Source organism: Phocoena sinus, chromosome 3 (assembly GCF_008692025.1).
Source record: "Phocoena sinus isolate mPhoSin1 chromosome 3, mPhoSin1.pri, whole genome shotgun sequence".
NCBI classification, from domain to species: domain Eukaryota; kingdom Metazoa; phylum Chordata; class Mammalia; order Artiodactyla; family Phocoenidae; genus Phocoena; species Phocoena sinus.
This window is the reverse complement of record NC_045765.1, coordinates 116,552,158-116,562,449: the sequence shown is the minus strand read 5'-3', so window position 1 is coordinate 116,562,449 and position 10,292 is coordinate 116,552,158.

Below are 10,292 nucleotides of genomic sequence, written 5' to 3'. Positions count from 1 at the left end.
TAGCAATTTTATTTTTTCACCTGCTCCATGTAAGTAGATAAATGGCTTCATTATTCTTTTCCATAGCTATATAGTATTCCACCGTGTGGAGGTAGGTACCATCATTTATTTAGGAAATCCCCTATTGGTAGGAATTTAGATTGTTCTGATATTTCAAAGCATGCTTCACAGTACATATGTACACAGCCCTTTCCATGCACAAGCACAGGTCAAAGCATAGAACAAAACCCTAGAACTGGAATTGCTGATATGCAGGTTTCTCACTCATGGTCCAGTACTGATCTATAGGAGTTGTGACTTGGGAACTGCCTACAGACCCCACTGCACCCATCACACAAGGGGTACTTCATGTGAGCTCAGAGGAGATGCCGTTAAACCTTATGGGTGCATTATACAAAGACATTAAAAGAGAACTGCCTCAACAAGTCCTCCGCTGTGTCCTGCACAGACTTTCAGGTCAATACAAAGTCCTCAAACACCTTCTGTGCTAGGACACCGTGAGACAGCCAAAAGAAAGAAAAGACTTCAGGAGCTGAAGATCAATCTACCCACTCAGTGGGACCCAGAAGAGCTGCATCCAATCAGCTGGGTTTTCTCCCTCACTGAGGCAGTTCCAGTTACCAGGGGAGAGGCTGCCCTGAGGTCACTGAAAGACCATACTCTGTGGTGGTCTTTCCCTCCCTCTCACCTGCTCTCTCTCTCTCTCTCTCTCTCTCTGTCTCACACACACACACTTTTTGTGATAAAGTACACAAAAACAAAACAGAAGACACTAGATGAACGATTTGGGTTTCCCATTATCTGCATATAATTCTTTACTCCGGAGTGGGTATTTTCATTTGTTTTGATAAAATGCACATATGTATTTCTGTACATCTAGTATTTCAGTGGCTTTCAAACTATTTTGACTGTGACCGACGATAATAAAAACATTTACAACACAATCTATCCATCTCTGTATATCTAAAAAAAAGTAGCAACCACCAAAAGCATTTAGCTTTACTGTGTATAAGACTCTCGGATATTTTCAATTCTAGTCTATTCCATTTTGTAAAAATGCTGGTCTCAACCCACTTGATTTCATGACTCACTCATGGGTCAAGATCTGCAGTTTGAGAAACAGGGCACACCACAGGCCTGGGGTAAAACTCAGGTGTTTGTCTTGTGTGATAAGAGCCTTAAAAGCCTGTACTGTCTGCTCGCTAAATTGTTCTTTCTTTCAAAGTTAAAAGTCATCCTCGTTAAATGTGCAGGAAGCAACATGAATCTGCCTTTCTCAGAAGTTGGCATTAATGTGCTGTAATTTGGTGCCGGTGCTGGGAATATCAGTAAGTGCACCTGGCTCTGCCATTCTGCTTGTCTCTCTGTCACAGTTGGGGCATCCCTCTAGATGCCCTTTGATGCAGCTCAAATGAAGAGAATGCAAATGCTAGTCGGCCTGGGCCAAGAATCTGTCTCCCTGACTGGCTCCGTGGCAGAGAGAGGCAAGTGCATGTCTCTGTCACTCGCAAGAGTGATTTCTTGTAAGGGGAAGCCAGGCAATGGAGTAAAATGAGAAGCAAGGAAAGGGGGGCAGGTGTGGGAGAATTCTCCCTAACCATATGCTATCACCCCCAAAGCAGTATAAATGATGCCACATTTGTGTTCAGGTCAGTTCAGGAGGATGGGGGAGAGAAACCGACATGGTCTGTAAGTCAGCCGTGTGTCAGGCCCTTTGCCAGGCACATTCCCCTGTGGTCATTGTAGTAAGTGTAATAGGAGCTAACTGTATCGAGTGCTTATTTTGCTTGAGGCATCTATAAGGCATTATTCTCTTAAATCTCACAATTCTATGAGGCAGATGCTATGTGATTCCTAACTTTGCAGAGAGAAAACTGAGGTTTCAAGGGGGAGAATCACTTCCTCCAGGTTACATCACTGGTGTAAGATGGAACCAGGACCAGAGCCCAGGTGTGTCCGAGCCCAGAGCCTGTGCGTGTCACCACTGATATGCATCGTCTCTATTTGGCAGATAGGAAACCAGCTCAGAAAGGTTAAGAAGTCTGCCCAAGGTCACACCTGTCGAGGTGACACAGCCAGGATTCGCATGGAGTCTGCCTTGACACCATGTTCTTTTAATAGAACCACTCGGCACTGCTGCATCCCAAGCCCACAGTGACCTGGAGTAATCTAAGGGGAAATGCGGTTCTTCCAGGAATGCAAGCACGAATGTGGTTGGGTGGACCGACCTCAGGGCTGCTACTGAGAAACGTGGACACCGCTGTTGATTCTCCATAAGATGGCTGGGCGGGCGGCGGAAGGGGGTAAGTCTCAGATGAATCATCCCGTGTCTTCAGACAAATAGCTGTGCAAGCTCATGGACATTTCTGAGCTCCCTAAGGGTCAAACGTAAAGTTGTGATGGCTTTGAAAATTTTTCAACTCAATCTAAAGCCTTGACTTAAAATTCCATCTTAAACCAGGCACCTTCTGAGAGGCCAAGAGAAATATTATACTTCATTGCTTAGATAAATAGAAGCAGATCGCTGCAGGGCAGGAGCCGTGCTGCTTGGTTCTTAGAATACTGAGTACTCAAGTTTTTCTTCACTGTTACCTTCTAAAGCCCCAGAAAAGGAATTTCTAATGCCAGGGAAGACATTTAAAACGTGGGGCAAGGGAGAGGTGTCTAGATAGGTAACCTCTACCAATTCCACTGAAGGCATTTGAGTAATAGTTTTTAATATTATACATAATTAATTTACACGAGTAGAATTCTAGAATCATCCCCTCAACAGGAACTTAATTATTCTGCTTGTAATTTGAGAACTTTCTATACAACTGATGTATAGTTGTTTATTAGGGCACTCACATCAATGGTCTTTTTATTTATTTATTAAAAGAATTTTTTTTACCATATGATATCACTTATATGTGGAATCTAAAATATGACACAAATGAACTTATCTATGAAACAAAAACAGACTCACAGACACAGAGAACAGACTTGTGGTTGCCAAAGGGGCGGGGGATAGAGGAAGGGAAGGATTGAGAGTTTGGGATTAACAGCTGCAAACTATTATATAGAGAGAATGGATAAACAACAAGGTCCTACTGTATAGTACAGGGAACTATATTCAATATCCTGCGATAAACCATAACGGAAAAGAATATGGTAAAGAATGTATATACGTTATAATATATATGTATATATAACAGAATCACTTTGCTGTATGCCAGACACTAACACAACATTGTAAATCAACTATACTTTAATAAAATAATTTTTAAAAAAAATTGATTTAAAAAAAAATTGAATTTAAATGATGTTAGGTGGGGATGTAGTTCCCACTTCATCACAGTTCCCCCAGCTCTACATTATCTCACACAAGCCCCAATTCTGATTTTATGCTACTTGCCTGACCCTGCAGGAGTCAGTGTTTGCATCCTTTCTGTTCAAGGCAACCCGTCCCTTTGCAGAGAAGGAGTGTGAAGCCCAGAAGGGCTGGGTGACAGGTCCAGGGTTGCTCAGGGATCACTGTCAGGGCACAGAGGAGGGAACCCAGGGGTCCTCCCTTCCAGCCAACACTCACACCTAGAGTTGTCAATGGCCTTTTTATAAAATGGCCTCCTGAGATCAGTGGGGATGGTGACGGTGTGATGCTCATTCTGGCATCTCCAGAGCCTCCCAGCACAGTGCCTGTCACATAGCAGGCACTCAGTAAACATTCATTGAATGAATGAATGAAGTTGCTGATGCCCCTTTTTAAAATTTCAAACGGGAAAATAATGGTTGGTAATACTACAGACAGATTTTTAATTTTAAGAGTAATTGATGAATTACTTTTCATCAATTGATGAATGGATACCGTTCCCTAGTTTTAGAGGCTAAGTATAGACTTTGATCACTAAATGACTCATATTAGTACTAAATTAGCCAAACACGTTCTTTCTCTCTGAACAAACAAAGTCTCACAGAGGTTTTTTGTTCAAGTTTTTACAGTGTAAACTTGTAAGCGTGGACAAGGGGATAGACAGTTCCCAGCAACTTGGTTCCTGGTTGGATGCAGGTTCTACTGCGTCCGTGTGCATGGGTGTCACCACCCTCCAGTCTCACCGAAATGGAAGGGGCAGCTCTGCCCACTATTCGCAGACAAGTCCCAGAGAAGACTAACCCCAATCTATTTGGTACAAATTTTACAAGGGCCAACCCAAGGTATATCCAGCTTACTGTAGTTATTAGCTCACCCGGCAATTCAAGGTCAAGGGAAAATAGGATCAGGAAACAAAAAAGAAAATGGACTAGTAAAACAGAATAAAGCAACTGGGATAAAGACTTCTTTTCAAAACTCAAGCAGAGTCATTGTCCTTTGAAGGATAGGAGGTACCAAAAAACAGCAAGACAACAGGAATAAACCCCATATAAATCACTGGAGCATCCACTTTCTGTTTACAAGGAAAAAGCTCTAGTCCATCTTTTACTTTCTATTTTTATATTCATGAGAAACAAACAAGTAGATTATAAAATGAATTATGGATCTCAGCATTAACAGCTGAGCAGATAAAGGAATTTAAATAAAAAATTATGATCACGATGAGATACCATTTCATACCTATTAGGATGGCTCTTATCCAAAAAATGGAAAATTACAAGTATTGGAGAGGATGTGGAGAAATTGGAAGCTTTGTGCATTGCTGATGGGAATGTAAAATGGTGCAGCCACTGTAGGAAACAGTTTGGCAGTTCTTCAAAAATTTATACATAAAATTACCATATGACCCAGCAATTCCACTTTTAGGTATATATCCAAAATAAATAAAAGTAGGGACTCAAACAGATATTTCTACACTAATGTTCATAGCAGCATTGTTCACAATAGCCGAGAGATAGAAACAACACTATGTTCATTACAGGACAGATGAGCGGATAAACAAAACGTTTATCATACAATTCAGCCTTAAAAGGGAATGAAATTTTGATATGTGCTACAACATGGATGAACCTTGGAAACATTGCTAAGTAAAATAAGACAGACACAAAGGACAAATATTGTGTGATTACACTTATATGAAATTATCTAGAGTAGGCAAATTCGTAGAGCCAGAAACTAGAATATAGGTTACCAGAAGCGAAGGAGAGGGGATACTTATTGTTTGGTGGGTACAAAGTTTCTGTTTGGGATGGTGAAAATTTTTTGGAAATGAAGAGTGGCGATGTTGTACATTATCAAAGTACTTAGTACCACCAAATTGCACACTTAAGAATGGTTAATATGACCAGTTTTATGCCACACATCTCTTACCACAATGAAAAAGAATATATGGTAAAACCTGTGAATATTTCAAGTATGTTCACAATATCGTACAAACATCACCGCCAGCTGCTGCCACCTCCCCCAGAGTAGGTGTTCCATAACACAGAGTCAGGCGAAATGGGATCTGCTAAGGTTCACTGGATGCTCGGCTGGCCTAGAATCGTTTTCCTACACCAGGAACTGGGGGAAACGGGAGCTGCCCCTCGGCTTCTAAATCCCCTGGAATAGCTCTTGCACAACGCAGGGCTGTGGGGAAGGAGGGGCTGGGCTCACCACTGCCCCGCTCAGCTCCTCCTTAGTGAGCAAAGGTTTGGGTGGGGGGGAACTGACACCACCGCCTGGTCACCCAGCCAGGATAGGTCTTCTGCACGGACCTGGGGAGATGGGAATTACTACCTGGCTGTCAAGCCCATGGCAACAGTCTTGCACAACATGGATCTGGGCAGGTGGGGGGCAGGGGCGGTGCAGACATGCCTACCACTGTTCCTACTGAGTTTCTGCAGATTTTGTTGAATACACATTTCTGAAATTGTAAGTTCTTTGGTCAATCTCCAGAGATTTTAAATGGTTATCTTTGCTAGTTTTTACCAGTTTAATAAATGTCTCTCTGGGAGTGAGGTTGCACTGGGATCCTCACACCGCTGTTCTGGGAGCCCCCTCCTTCGCCACAGAGTTTTAACCATAATGGAAAGATGCCTATTTTTGAATAGCAGCATTTTGTACAGGTCCCCTTGAAGGATACTCCTGGTAAGTTCATGTGTCGATTTTATACCCTTCTTACAGTATTCCAAGGAGAAGCAGAGATGATGGCCACATCCAATCTCAAGTCTGTCTAAAACCCTGCTGGGGGTGGTACAGCGGTGGCCAAGTCCTTGGCTCAGAGAGCTAACAGTCTGAATAAGGAGAAGCATCTGATTAGATAAATCTGAGATCAAAAGTGAAGTGTCCCTGCAGGAAGGTAAGAGGATTAGCATCTTGGAGGCACACAGAGCTTTTGGAAAGACAAGCCCTTTGAAATCCACAGAATCACCTGTGTTCTTCAGATAGGCACTCAGAGTGACTTCTGAAGGGATTAGACCCTGTCTGCGGTGCTTGCTTCACAGAGATGCATCATCACATTTGATGAATGTTTATCGAATGTCCCCTGGGAGAGTGACATTGTCATTATCTGTTTCTAAGGCTCTGGATAAGCTTGTTTCGATTTGTGCTTTCTCTTCCTGTAAAGATGTGGCTATTGCTGGGGATTTCATACTTCTTTTATGTTTAGTTGGTTTTTAAAGAGTGAGAAGAGGTAGCTGACTCAATGCTCTATACATGCAGTCTTGCAGAACCACAGCTGAGGGTATTAAATAATATTCTGACTTGGATAAACTGCCACTCAAAGTGAAGGTGTTTTCTTCACCAGGCTTGCTACAGGTTGGAAGGGAAACTGCCCTTCAACAGCGGCAAATGACACAGCCATCATGTCTGCAAGTCCAGAATGATTGATAGATTTTACCTCATCTATTCCCTCATCTCACACAGGTTGGAGACCAGTTTCATTATTGCTACTTTCTAGAAGAAGAAATAAAATTATTTTCCGGCGTGCTCAATGTGATGAATCGCTAAAACGAACGAAGTAACCCCTTTAGATTTCTCTTAATGTATCTCTCCATTTTCCTTCCAAAGGCCATTTGTTTATTAAGATCTGCCCAGTGAAGAGACTTGTAATGCATATTTCAAACATCAATTTAAAATGATTCTTCAGGTACGCTGCCAGAAACTAATAGCCCCCCCTTCACATTGCCTCTGTGATCTCCGGCATGTCCTTCCAAGTACCCTCCCCTTTTCCCCCTCCCTGCCCACGTGCACGCTGAATAGCAAGGATTTCTGGCTGCACTTATTGTTTGGGTCAAGTTCAGAGAGTGTTCTTGTGTTTCTTTCATCATCTAATAAAGATGGGGGGCAGAGGTCAGGGGAAGTATGTCTTGGAGATGAAGGGCAAATTGAGATCTTTGATTCAAAGACTGTGGCTCCATCACTTTCTCTTACATTGAAATGGTATTCATCCCACACTTCCTACTGCAAATCACTCTGGTACGACGTGACAATGCAGCAGATACACAAGGACTTTTCCCACATCACACTACAAACACAGACACCCTCTCCGGGGAACCTAACAGAAACTTTTGGGCTTCCACTTCCCCTCGTTTGTTTGAAGGATCAAGAGAACACAGTTCCATTTTCAACAAAAATTAAAAAGGAAAATCATGAAAAGAGCCAACCTCCTTTTTTTTCTCTCTTAATATATTGTTGCATCCAGGGAAGAGGAAACAGTGAGCGCCACTGATACTGGGTCCCCAGAGACCCTGTAAGGGTCACTCCCCAGCTCTCAGATGAGCTCCTCTTTCTCCACTTGCAGAGCAAGTTCCTAATGGGGCTGGAAGTTACTCTTGGCTCAGGGCTGCTGTGCAAAAATGAAATGCCATGGTGCTTCAGGGGACCAGGCTGCGTTCGCACCTGGGATTTTACAAGGAGGACAGTGTTTAGCTTTAAGGCTTTGGAGATTTGGATAAGATTTGAAAAACCGTGTTCCTGCCACCCTCCATAGGCCTGTAAGAACTGTGTGTTCCTTAAGGGCACGGACAGACTCCTGCCACACCATTTTTGTTTTTTATTTCTTCTAAGGTACTTACTGTCTGTGGTGCCGTGGACCAATTCACTTTGGGACGCAAAATATGACAACATCTTGTTCATTCTGCAGTGTTGCAAAATAATGTGTGCACTGGATAAAATTTTCCAGATAACTGGACTGTCACCCTTTGAGAATTGAATGGTTTAAAATGAAAATGGATTTGGAGTACATTTAGTTAGTAAATATGGTAGAGAGGATGAACTGTTCTTTGACTGTGCAAGTCCGTTATCATGAACATGTATTATTTTACTGGCTGGATCAGAGATGTCCCCAGGGCCTGGGGAGATGAAAAGGACTCTTTGAGCCTCACCTTACAGTCTTGGAGTTCTAGCCTCCTTCCCTTGGTTTACTGAGTTCTAACTCTGTGTCCCTTTCTCTTCACTGCTGCCATTTCTTCCCAGGATCCGTGTAATAAGGTTCACTGTCTTTTTCAGTCTCAACTATTTTCTTTTTCGCCAATCATAACCCAGAACAAAATTGAGAGAAACCAGATGGACTTACTTGTACGTATATTACTTGGAAAACAAGCTCTTGCCAAGAGAGTAAAGAGCGTGGGTTTTATGATAGCTATAAAAATCTAATTCATCCTTTCTGTCATTACGTGAGGAGATGGACTTTATATCAAGTGGCATTCTATTTTGTACTTAGAAAAATATGTGTTTATCTTGTTATTAAAATTAAAATTTGCTTTAAGCAGAACAAGTCGATGGGACCTCCAAAACAGATTTGGAACCATCGATTTCTAACTTCCTCTTTGCTACCTTTTAAATCCAGGCCAGTATTATCTTCTACAGACTATTAAAACTGCCTCTTACGCAGACATAAAGAATGGACTTGAGGACACGGGGAGGGGCAAGGGTAAGCTGGGACGAAGTGACAGAGTGGCATGGACATATATACACTACCAAATGTAAAATACATAGCTAGTGGGAAGCAGCCACATAGCACAGGGAGATCAGCTCGGTGCTTTTGTGACCACCTAGAGGGGTGGGATAGAGAGGGTGGGAGGGAGGGAGATGCAAGAGGGAGGAGGTATGGGGATATATGTATATGTATAGCTGATTCACTTTGTTATAAAGCAGAAACTAACACACCATTGTAAAGCAATTATACTCCAATAAAGATGTTAGAAAAAAACAGAATTAAATGTAGACCTGAAACCATGAAACTTCTAGAAGAAACATAAGAATAAAGCTCTTTGACATGGGCAAAAAAAAACCTGCCTCTTAATGGTCTCCCAGCATCATCCTGGCTTCCTTCCATCCCACCCTTCACACGATAGTCAGAATGAGCTTTAGAAAATGTAAATCTCATTATTTCACCCCCATGCTCAGTGGCTTGCCGTGTCAGCCTCACCTTGCATCACCTTCCCTCTCCTGCTGTGTTCTCCGCACTGTCCTTCTTTCCTTGGCCACGTCCCCGTAAATCACAGACCTTTGCAGATGCTGTCTGCTCTGCCTGAAATGCTCTTGCTTTTGTTTTCTCCATGGCTGGGTCTTTCCATCTTTCAGTTCTCAAATTAAACGTCACTCCCTGACCACTCTAATTAAAGTAGATATTCACTATTATTGTCTATCTAGAGTAGAGGTGTGTGGATAGACATATGGGAGTGAACACAAAGTATGAAAATCTTTGTATCACATGCTAACACCCATCAGATAGCATCCACCATGGATGAACACTAAATAGTGAGGCAGACAAGTGACCTTGCCAGTTGACTTCAGCCCTCTGTCAACAGCCACTCCAGTGCTGTAACAAAGAGCATATGAATGAAGTGGCCACAGTGGCAGAGATGGAGGCTACACATGGGCACAACAGCATGAATTGCATTTACCAAGGCTGATCTATCACTGAATATCCAACATAACAGCAATGAAGACTGATGCTGAGCTTGCAATATGGCACCATTGCTCAAGAAGACCAATTAGTCACTTGGTGAGAAGCTGACTACACCGAGTCCCTTTTGACGTGAAGAGCCAGTAGTTCTTTGCCTCAGGAATAGATGCACAGTACTTCAGGTGTAGGTTTGCCCTTTCTGCTGGTAGGACCTCAGCCAGCAGTACTTTGCAAGGGGTAGGGTTATGGAGTGTTTGTTCTATTGGCACAGAATCCTATATAATATCACATCAAACCACAGAATTCACATTACAGTAAATGAGGTGAGAGATGGGCCTATGACCACAGGATCTATTGGTCATATCACATACACACCACCCAGAAGTGGTTAGCTCCCTAGAGCTCTTCTTGGAGAAAATACTCCACAAGGATGGGGTGTCATCCTCCAGTGCATTCATTGAATCAGAGACTTTTATATGGTCCTATGTCCTC